The sequence below is a fragment of the Taudactylus pleione genome, unplaced genomic scaffold (genome assembly GCF_031769625.1).
Source record: "Taudactylus pleione unplaced genomic scaffold, aTauple2 ptg001032l, whole genome shotgun sequence".
Lineage (NCBI taxonomy): Eukaryota > Metazoa > Chordata > Amphibia > Anura > Myobatrachidae > Taudactylus > Taudactylus pleione.
The window spans coordinates 4,871,280-4,881,611 of NW_028285433.1; positions in this window are offsets into that span (position 1 = coordinate 4,871,280).

Consider the following 10,332-nt stretch of genomic DNA (forward strand, 5'->3'; position numbering starts at 1 on the left):
AATCGATATATATAAATCAACTTTTAGTCCTTTTCTTAAAAGGCTGTAGTGATCATCTGATAGTTCTGTTTCACTCAGATAAAAAATTCCTTCATCTTTGCAGATAGATGTATTTATAAGGTGTGTTGTTTTCTTTTTCCTTTAGCCTCCTCGTTTTCCCCTTTGTTTGTTTCTGATGAAGTTTTTTTCTTTTTGATTATCGGTTTCTTTGAACGTGAGTGTTCTGTTGGCTTCTCCATCCCCCACATAAATGCTAAAAAATCTTCATCCTCATCACTTTCTTCCTCAAAAAATCTTTTGTTATTAGTTTGTTCAGGTTTTCTTCCTAAGACTGTATTGTGTGTATTTTCTTCTCTATTTGATGAACTTGATGTTCCTTCCAAGCTTATCATTAATTTTAACCCTGTATCTCTTTCATTTTGTTTTGTTGTTTTGATGCCTGATTCAAAGGAGCTCCTGATTAATCGATCAGAGTCTTCTATTTTTGAATTCCTAAAGTATTTTTCATTATATTTCAAATATTTTCCAGGTTCCGAAGAATGTGGTGGGGGATTTGGTAATAGTGGTTTCTTCAAGGGAGGTTTCCATTGTGGTTTTCTACTTTTTATATAATTATTCGGTATATGTTCTTTGTAGTATGGTCTATTTGTGTTGTCATTACTTGCTTTAGGGGGCATGGATCATCTCTATTTCATTTTTTCTTTTATGGTATCGTTTTCTTCTATATCTCTATGGAATTTCTTTTGTTTTTGTCTAATAATGTTTTCCTCTAAAGTATCTATTTTATCATTTGTCATAGATATCAGATTTTTATAATCTACCATATTTTTAATGGTTCAAACATTTTTTCAATCTCATTAATTGATACATTTAGATTTTTTAAGGACTCCTTCCTATGCTCTATAATTAATTTTAAAAGTTCCTTTGAACAGTGGTCCAAAATTATATTCCAATGTTTATAGAACTCTTTGTTTATTGGGAGGAAAGTTGTTTTTTTTTAATTCTAAGGCCCCTTGTAATTAGGTCATGTTCCAAATACTTCCCTAAAGTGGTTATTTCCCACCATTGCAAGCGAACACCAGAGGGATGGCTATTTTAGGGTCAGAACAGGGATAGAATTCTAATAGAGACTTACGATACCGCATTCACTGGGCCACCCACAAATATTTCCACTCCATACTACTTGGTTAGCAAAAATGCTATAAACAGCAAGTGTGTATGAGGAATCTATTTATTTATTGTAAGAATTAAATTGTGGTATAAACATAATTATTTACATAATCAAATGCTCCTTTTAAGTTTATAGGTCACATACTGAGACAATAAATACAGATAACCAATCAAGGAACAGTACTTTAATTAGAAGCAATAAGGGGAATCATCCTAGAAAGTACAGTGAGGAGTTTACTAGACTTGTTAGCTGTGTACAGTACCTTAGACATGTCATGATCCAAAACTAAGTAGTGACTGGTAAAAGTGAAAATCTGGTATAGCTCCTAAAGATGACAACAATCCACAAAGCATGAAAACATCAAAAGCCATGTGTCCAACTAAAAAATGGAAAAGCTGTAGAAATATTGCAGTTGCCTTATCTTCTTTTAGGAATAAGTAGATGATGTGATGTAGATTTCTTCAATCAAGATAAAACTGTCAACATTGCTGTCTTACAACACTTTATCAGAAAGCTGAGATGTCTACAGAAACAGTGTTGCTGACAGGTTAAAGAAAGTTTGATTTCTTATGTCTTGAAAGTTTTCTTGCATGAATGAGGATTGGAACATTTGAATATCGGTGTTTTCTATTGTGTTATGTTGCCTAACCCTCCTGTCTTTAATTGAATGTGAGACATCTAATGTCATGTGATGCTTATGTTGTATTGTAATTAGAGATGTGTGGTCTTGATTATCTAAAACTGTGCCCACCCAAACTTATAGTTTCTGAGTAACCCAAGCTATAGCTAAGGTTTTCCCACCAGACTCTTCCTGATGTTGGATGTTGCATGTTTTGAATTTGATATAAGTCCATCTCGTGGTGATTTGGGTGCCATTTCAAACAGGATCTTCTGAAGAGCTTTGTGTTGACCATCTGTGCTGCTGAATTGACTGAATTGATGACTGCTGACTTGTCCTATGTGAGTGTCCACTCCAGTCATCAGGCTCTTAGTGTTGTTAATAATGGCTGAGATAGATAAACAATAGGCAGTTAGCAAATCATTGCTTTTTATTTTATAGTGAAGGAAGTTACATCTATATTGTTTAAGTGTGTCACACTGATGCTGTAACCCTAAGTGTGTGCTTAGCATTAATCCTTTAAACTACTGCACACAAGTGTTGTATTTTTTTGTCACTGCCTACAATGCAGCTGAAGCACATAGCTTATAGGCAGCATTAACAATTGGTGCACATTGCTGTTTATTGTCACTGCCTACATTGCAGCCCAGAGCTCCTAATATAGGGCTGTATTAGCCCTTTATTGGTGCATAGTGCATTTTGGTGCCCACAAAAAGTTTTGGTGAAGTTTTCGTCATTTGTGAAATAACAGAAAAAAAATCTTGTGTGTGTTCAATAATTCTCAGTAGATGCCATGCCGCTGCATTCATAATATAAGCGCTGTAATTATGCAGTGAGAGTTGTCATTTGGGGAAAAAAAATTTGTTATGTTTTTAGTACAGCTTGTGTGTGTTCAATAAAACTCAGTAGGTGTCATGCCACAGTGTTATTAATTATAAGCACTGTGAGTTCACAGTGTGAAGTTGCCATTTGGGAAAAAGAGAACAACTGTTTTTTTTAAAAACTTGTATGTGTTCAATAACGCTCATAAGGTGCCATGTCATTGAATTCATAAATATAAGCACTGTGAGTCTACAGTGTGAGTTGTTGTCAAAAAGTTGTTTATTTTTTACATGTGTGTGTTCTAAGCTGCGTGAGACAGTGTAAAGTTGCCACTGCATTAATTATCTAAGTGATGTGAGTACTATAGATATGTATCACAATCAGTTGATAGAATAGCAGTAGCAGCATTTAAGTACTAGCACTGTAGCTGCTGCCACCAGTCATGACAATACTAGTCCTTCATTGTCATCTACCAAAGTCAGTGTTCAGGGGCACAGAGGGTTTAAGTCAGGACATCAGAAATCAAACAATATTATACATTATTGAAAATAAACATCACCTCTAATAAATAGAATGTTTCCTGCAGAAAAACATAACATTTCAACTTTCCATAATCCACATTAAATGCTCAGCCCTTGGCTTTTAATTGTGAGTGGTGGTTCTGTAACTGCTGTCAGTAAGACATCTTCTTCTGCCTCATATGTCATGTCAAAAAAATTAAAACAGGAAAATCAGTGCTGAAAAATAGCTTATGGAAAAAGAACAAACTGTGTGTTCAGAAATGTCACGAATCCCCGATGAGATATTTAAGGGTGTCCATGAGTGTTGTGTTAGTCTGGCCTTTTAGATGCAGGATATATATAGAAGCCTCCTTTCACCATTTATGCATCCTCTGCCAATGTGGGGATGAGCAGCACAAGGAAAGATGTTTACCTAGAAATTGAGGATACTACTGTGGAAGTGCAACAGGATGAGGGGGATATTTGTGTAGCTGATGCTGTTAATAAGGATGTTGATGATGAGGATGTTGTTTGTGTAAGTTAAGTAACAATGGAAGCAGTTCTAGTCTGTGATAAGAAGAAGGCAATTGTCTAAACAAAAAAAAATATTGGCACACAAATGACCAGCATCACAGGAAGAAGTAAACACATTATTGATAAACATGTATAGGATAATACAGTTCTGTGAACATATAACTTGGCAAAATGCATGTCAAAATCATGGTGTTCCCATGTGTGCACAAGTTACCCCACACCACACCATACTACTACACCACAGGAGTTTTGTACATGTATACTCTCTCCCTCCACTATACCTGCCCTTCACTCCTGGCTCTCTTATTAGATGGACATATGCCTTGCACCGTATTTGCATCAAGACAGCCATCATTATTGTTAGTCTAACAGCAGATGCTATCCTTTTTTCCCTAGCAAAATGACATTGACTCTCATTCCTATCCTATTGGCAAAAAAGGAAAAGCAGATCACATGTCAATGTAAATGCATGGACCTTATTTTCTACTTTATCTTGGAGGGAACACTACCTGGTATTTAGCAACTGTAATTTGGAGGGATAATTAAAGCACTATATTAGCCTATACATGTTTATCAGTACAATGTGTACTTCATTCTGTGTTGCTGGTCATTTGTGTGACATTTTCCTTCAGAATTATGATTATTAGTTGATGGTGTGGCTTTTAATCAGTGTAACTGTTATGTCTTGTATATTTTTTGCACATATCTTCACCTTTTCTCACTCATATTGATCACCTATAATCTTGTTACATGGTTGTTTTTCACTGTATTACATTTACACATGTATTTGTTTATTTGTCTTTTAGTTTTAAGGATGTCTGGTACATTACATATATGTAAAACATGATGATTATCAAACAGACATCAGACTGGATATAAATTTTTTTATTAGAGTTTCTCTTTATTGTGTGCGTTCCCACTTTTATTGTACAGTACTCAATTGTTTTCAATGGATGCTGACCCACTTTTATTAGAATTAATAAAGTTTATGTTTTAACTAAAAACCCTTTATTATATGATTGTTCCTCAGATACAGAAAACTTTATCTTCTTCCTTTCTTAGTTACTTGTCCATATTATTACTCTTGGGTGCACCTCACTTAGATTCACAATTGTTTCCTAACTTAATAGGTTGATTATCATTAAGTGGTCCATATTCATACGGTTATTTTGAGCTTATTTTTCTTGTGCATTCCCTCTTTGATCCTTCCCCTCTTTCCCCTTTCCAAGAGACCCAGTATTGATGCTGATGAATCAGCACAACAATTGACATTTGGTCAAAAAGCATTACCCAAAATTAGTGACATCTCTACCGTAATACTATTTGATATGGTCACCATCCATAGAATGGTGGAGGTTTATCTTAATGACAGTGTACAAATAGACATGTCAGACATTCCCTTTAGCTACTGGGAGGATAGAAAGGCAATTTGGAGGCCGTTGTACATACTGTTTTTTTCTTTTACTGCCCACCCTCCAGTGTGTACTGTTTACATGTTTTAAGCACAGATGGTAATATTGTTAGCAATAAGTGTAGGAGGCTAACTCTTCAAAATGTGGAAAAGATGATGTTCATCAAAATGAACAATAAATTCCATGAGGAAAACCTTTACCACTAATTACATCAAAATATAGAGACTTCTGTAATGGTGGATTCCAGTGGAGATGAGTTAATACTGTGTGAAGATGATGTGGGTGAGGAGGAGGACAACAATGACAACTGGCCACTGTAGAGAAGAGATCACTAACAGCACTGTTAGCTACAGATGTAGCAACGCTCATTATTGCCACAATGCATATGCACAGGCATATGCAAAGCACAACATTCTCTGGGCTACACCCAGTTGCAGCTGGCATTCACTCCATAGGAGTCTATGGCATGCAGAAGCACACATGCATCATAGATGCAGGCACACTGGTTGTGCCATCCATGCCGGTATGCTGTGTGGCAATGTTTCATAAATGTACTATATTCTTTTAAACTGATGTGAATTTGTGCCCTCACTCGATTACTTAGTTTAGCCAACCAGCTCACTGCAGTCTGTGGCCTATATTGGTGAAAAGTGAAAACATTATTGTGAGCTGTGAGATGGTCTATATTGGCCAGAACTTACTGGAAATTAATGTTATTGAGGCTAATAATAATGTAGGATCAAAAATAGGCCAACATGTTGTGATTTTGAAAAATTAATGGTGGCGGGCCCTGGCACTGTAATGGACAAAAGTGTTTGGGGTGTGCTGCAGGTAATAGATAGGTCACCCTGACCTTAATTATTTGAAATAGAAAGGTAACACTGTGCTCTACCCCTTCTGTATGATGACTAAATAATAAATGATAAATGAATGCAGAATGTGAAATGATATTCACACACCTTTAGTTCCAAAAATGTGGGTGAAGTGAGTATAATGAATCAGGGTATACACATTAACAGCAAACTTGTGCTCTCATGTAAATATGTCTACACAGTAAGTTGTGATGGTAATCCTGTAAAAAAGTCTTAGTGTTCACTACTACCCAATGCGATAATATGAGATAACATTGGTGGGTGGTAGGTAAAGTTCTGCTTAATGAAAGTTTCTTTCTGTTGTGATTTTAGCTGTTTTTATAATTTAAAAAAGAAAAAGATCCAAAACCAAACATGTAAGAGTGATTTTGGGAAAACAAAAAAACAATGATGAATTAGATATATAAACAAATAAGCATGTATCTGTGCCCTCTTGCAAGGTATAGAAGCTCCTTTACTTTATATGTATAATAAGCACAAATAGTAGTCCATATAAGTGTTCATAAAATTCCTCCGGATAGCTGAATATTCAAAAATAATCTCTTTCAGGGCCACCACAGAGTTATTTTGATCACCACAACTCCGTCCGGTCACATTAAAAGAGAAAAGAAGATGCTCCTTAAAGCGTAATATAGTTTTAATGGATAAAAATTATCCACATACATACAGTAAAATTATCCACATCAATATAATTCTTTCACCAACAAATAGTATGAAAAACCTTGTACCATGTGGTTGGGGTGTAATTTCCTAGACACCCAGAATAGCATGTGCAGTAAAAACCACAAAAGTCTCCCAGGATAGACAGATGGATCTGCTGGTGTTCCTAGGTCACTGTCAAAACAGCCCCTCCTTCCACTCTCTGGTACCGACTTCTTTATATTAACCACCAACGCGTTTCGACTTCAAACACAATGAGTCTTCCTCACGGTGTGTGTAAATGGTGACTTTTACTGGCTTACAGTATATCCCCCAAATAGTCCCTCATTGGTGTTTGGGTTTTAAAGCCTAAATTCCATTCATGACACATAGATCCACAATATATACAATAATACATAAGTAAAATCTTCTCTCGTCCTCTCCATACATTTTAATAAATACAATACTTTGTGAATTCCTTAAAAAAGTTAAAAAACCTTTAATTGCGTTCCAAACACTGGATTATGTGGTACTTCCGGTTCCGGTATTACTCGTCCATATCTGGATTTCTTATCAAGTTCACTGACCAAAATATTCCCCCTATAGCATTGTTCCTAAAGGGAGTTCCTCTGTAAAAGACTATCCCCTCCTACCTTTCCACTAAGCCTCCACTCACATGGGTATTATTTCTGCCCTGTTCCCTGGAATGAGCTCCCGCTCACATACCCAGTATCCGGACTTCTGGTTTCTGCGTTCCAACTCTGTGGAGTGCATGATTTAAGCTGGATGTATCCGTCCATGTGTACATGTATAGACTTCTGGTTTTTGCATTCCACACTCGTGGAATGCACAGCTGGGAATGGAAAGCAAATCTATTTATTAGAAATCTCCATTATTATATTAGAGTTCAAAAGTCCAATGTTTACATTCCACACATGTGGAGCATATAGTAGGATACTATTGACAGGTAATCATAGTCAAATTTTATATTAGGTTCATTCTATTTTTGAGCACATGTGTGTTTCTGAGGATAAATTCCTGTTCATAAAAGAATCCTAATTAAAGTGCATATGTAATAATTTAGATTGGGTATGGTATAATCACTTAGATGGGGTATAGTATATGACACATTATAAAAGAGGGAAACCACTAAAACAGTCCAAAATTAAATAAAATATAAAATTAGATGAATATGAAAATAGATAAAACTGATAACAAAGTTTTATAAAAAACATTTAAGCTCAAAATCACTATTGAGTCCATTTGGCGCTAATGTACCCATCTTATAAATCCATTTCATTTCAGTACAGGCTAAATTTCCTTCACCATTTCTTTTTCGCCAGTGGTTATTCACTTGTTTTTTTTTACCATTCTCTTAATGCTCTAGATGTATGTCCGATATATTGCAGGCCGCATTCACACTCTATCATATACACACAATTTTTACTTTTACAAGTAATAAAGTCCTTAATTTCATATAGTGTTTTGGATTTATTTTAATCAAATGTATCTGTTTTATTTTGTTGGTTTCTGTGACTTTTGCACTTCATACACAGTCCACATCTATGAAAACCAGTTGTTTTTATTCAGTTTTTTTCGGTGGAACCACACTTTTCACTATTTTGTTCTTGATATTGGGAGCTTGTTTATAAATAAATTTTGGATGTTTGAATATGATAGATTTTAGAACTGGGTCTCTCCCAAGTAAATGCCAGTGTTTTTTAACTATTTTTTCAACTTCTTTATACTGGCTATTAAATGTAGTAATGAAAGGTAAAGTAATAGTATTTTCCTCCTTCTTTGCTCTTGGTTTTAACAAATCTTCTCAATCAATCTCTATCATTTCTTTTATAGCCCCATCAATATAATTTTGTTTATATCCTTGTGAGGCAAATTTTTGTTTTAAAATGACTGATTGCTCCTTAAAAACATCCACATCCATATAGTTCCGTCTTAACCTTCTCATCTGTCCTTTAGGTGTATTAGTTAGCATTAATGGATGATGATTGCTACCCCATTCTATATAAGAATTGCTGTCTGTTGGTTTGTTAAAAGTTTTCATTTTTAAAAGACTATTTTCCACATATAAAACAAGATCTAAAAATCTCACTTCTACTTTACTTATATTAAAGGTTAAACTAATATTATATGAATTATGGTTCAGTTCTTCACAGAAAATGCTTAAATCCTCTTCACTCCCTCTCCTTATAAATAAAATATAATCTATAAAAAGATACCATTTAATGATATTTCTAAAAAATCGATTGTTGGACCATATTATTTGGTCCTCCCAGAAAGCCATGAAGAGTTTGGCATATGATGGGGCAAAACGAGTGCCTATGGCAGTTCCTTTTGTCTGCTGATAGAATTTGCCACTATGCCAAAATAAATTATTCTCTATAATGAAAAATATACTATCCATCATAAAATCCACCTTTCTTTTATTCATATCATTTTTATCTATAAAATATTTAACAGCACTCAATCCTTGTGCATGTTCAATGATAGAATAAAGACTACTTACATCAGCAGTCACTAAAATAAAATCATTTTGCCATATTAAATCCTTTAATTTATTTAAAATATCGCATTGTATACTTAATATAGGATTTTGTTTTTAATACTTCAGGCTGTAGATGGTAATCCAGGAAATGGGACAAATTCAATGTTATGCTTTCAGTCCCTGCCACTATAGGGCATCCTGGAGGATTTTCCATACTTTTATGGACTTTTGGCAAAACGTAAAAAACAGGTAAACTCGGATTATTAATTATCATGTACGTTTCTTCTTTTTCTCAAATCACTCCTTCATTTCAATATTCTGTCAATAATTCTGATAGTCCTTTAATAATTCGTTCATTAGGATTATTTTTTAATAATGAATATGTTTCTCTACCATTTAACTGTCTCATTATTTCCTTTTCATAAAAAGCTGGATCCATAATGATGATATTCCCTCCTTTATCCGCAGATTTAATTGTTATATTTTCATTTTTACTGACATTATGAAGGGCTTCTCGTTCTTTCATAGAGATATTCAAATTCTTGCCCCACTTGGGGTTTATCTCTTCCAAATCCATGGTTACAGCTTTATTAAAACTCTGAATAAAACACCCTCTATTAAAAATGGGGTTAAAAGTTGATTTTGGTTTAAAATTTTCCTGACGATTTGTATTCTCTCCTTTCTGAATTTAAAAATATTTATTTAGGGACACCTTTCTTACAAATTTTTGTATGTCCAAGTAGGTTTCGAACTTATTGAGTTTATTATTTGGGGCAAATGTTAACCCCTTTCTTAGGACTGCATTATCTTCATCACTTAAAATATATTTACTAAGATTAAATTTTTTTTGTGGTTCCTACCTCTTTATGTTTATCTTTATCATTCATAGATTTCTTTTTCTTATTGTTGTGTTTGCCCCTTTTACCCCGTTTCTTCTTTTTTTTCTTCATGGTTAATACATTCTCTTCTTTTTCCTGCTCCTTCCTAAAAAATCCTCATTTTCCAACATCTCAGATTGATTCCTCAAACTTACTGGGTTCTGTATCCTGTCCTCTTATAGATACCATTTATGCTTTACATAATATGTATTCCTCTTTGGTGAAATTCTTCTTTCTCGGTAGGGTCTCTTTTCATCTTTTCTCCATCTCATGTCTCTTTCTTTATGGAAGGACTCAGTCCATATTTTTCCCTGTTCTGGACGTCCATATCTATTTCTATTAAATCTTTTGGGACTAAACCTCTTCCTATTCCAATGAGGTG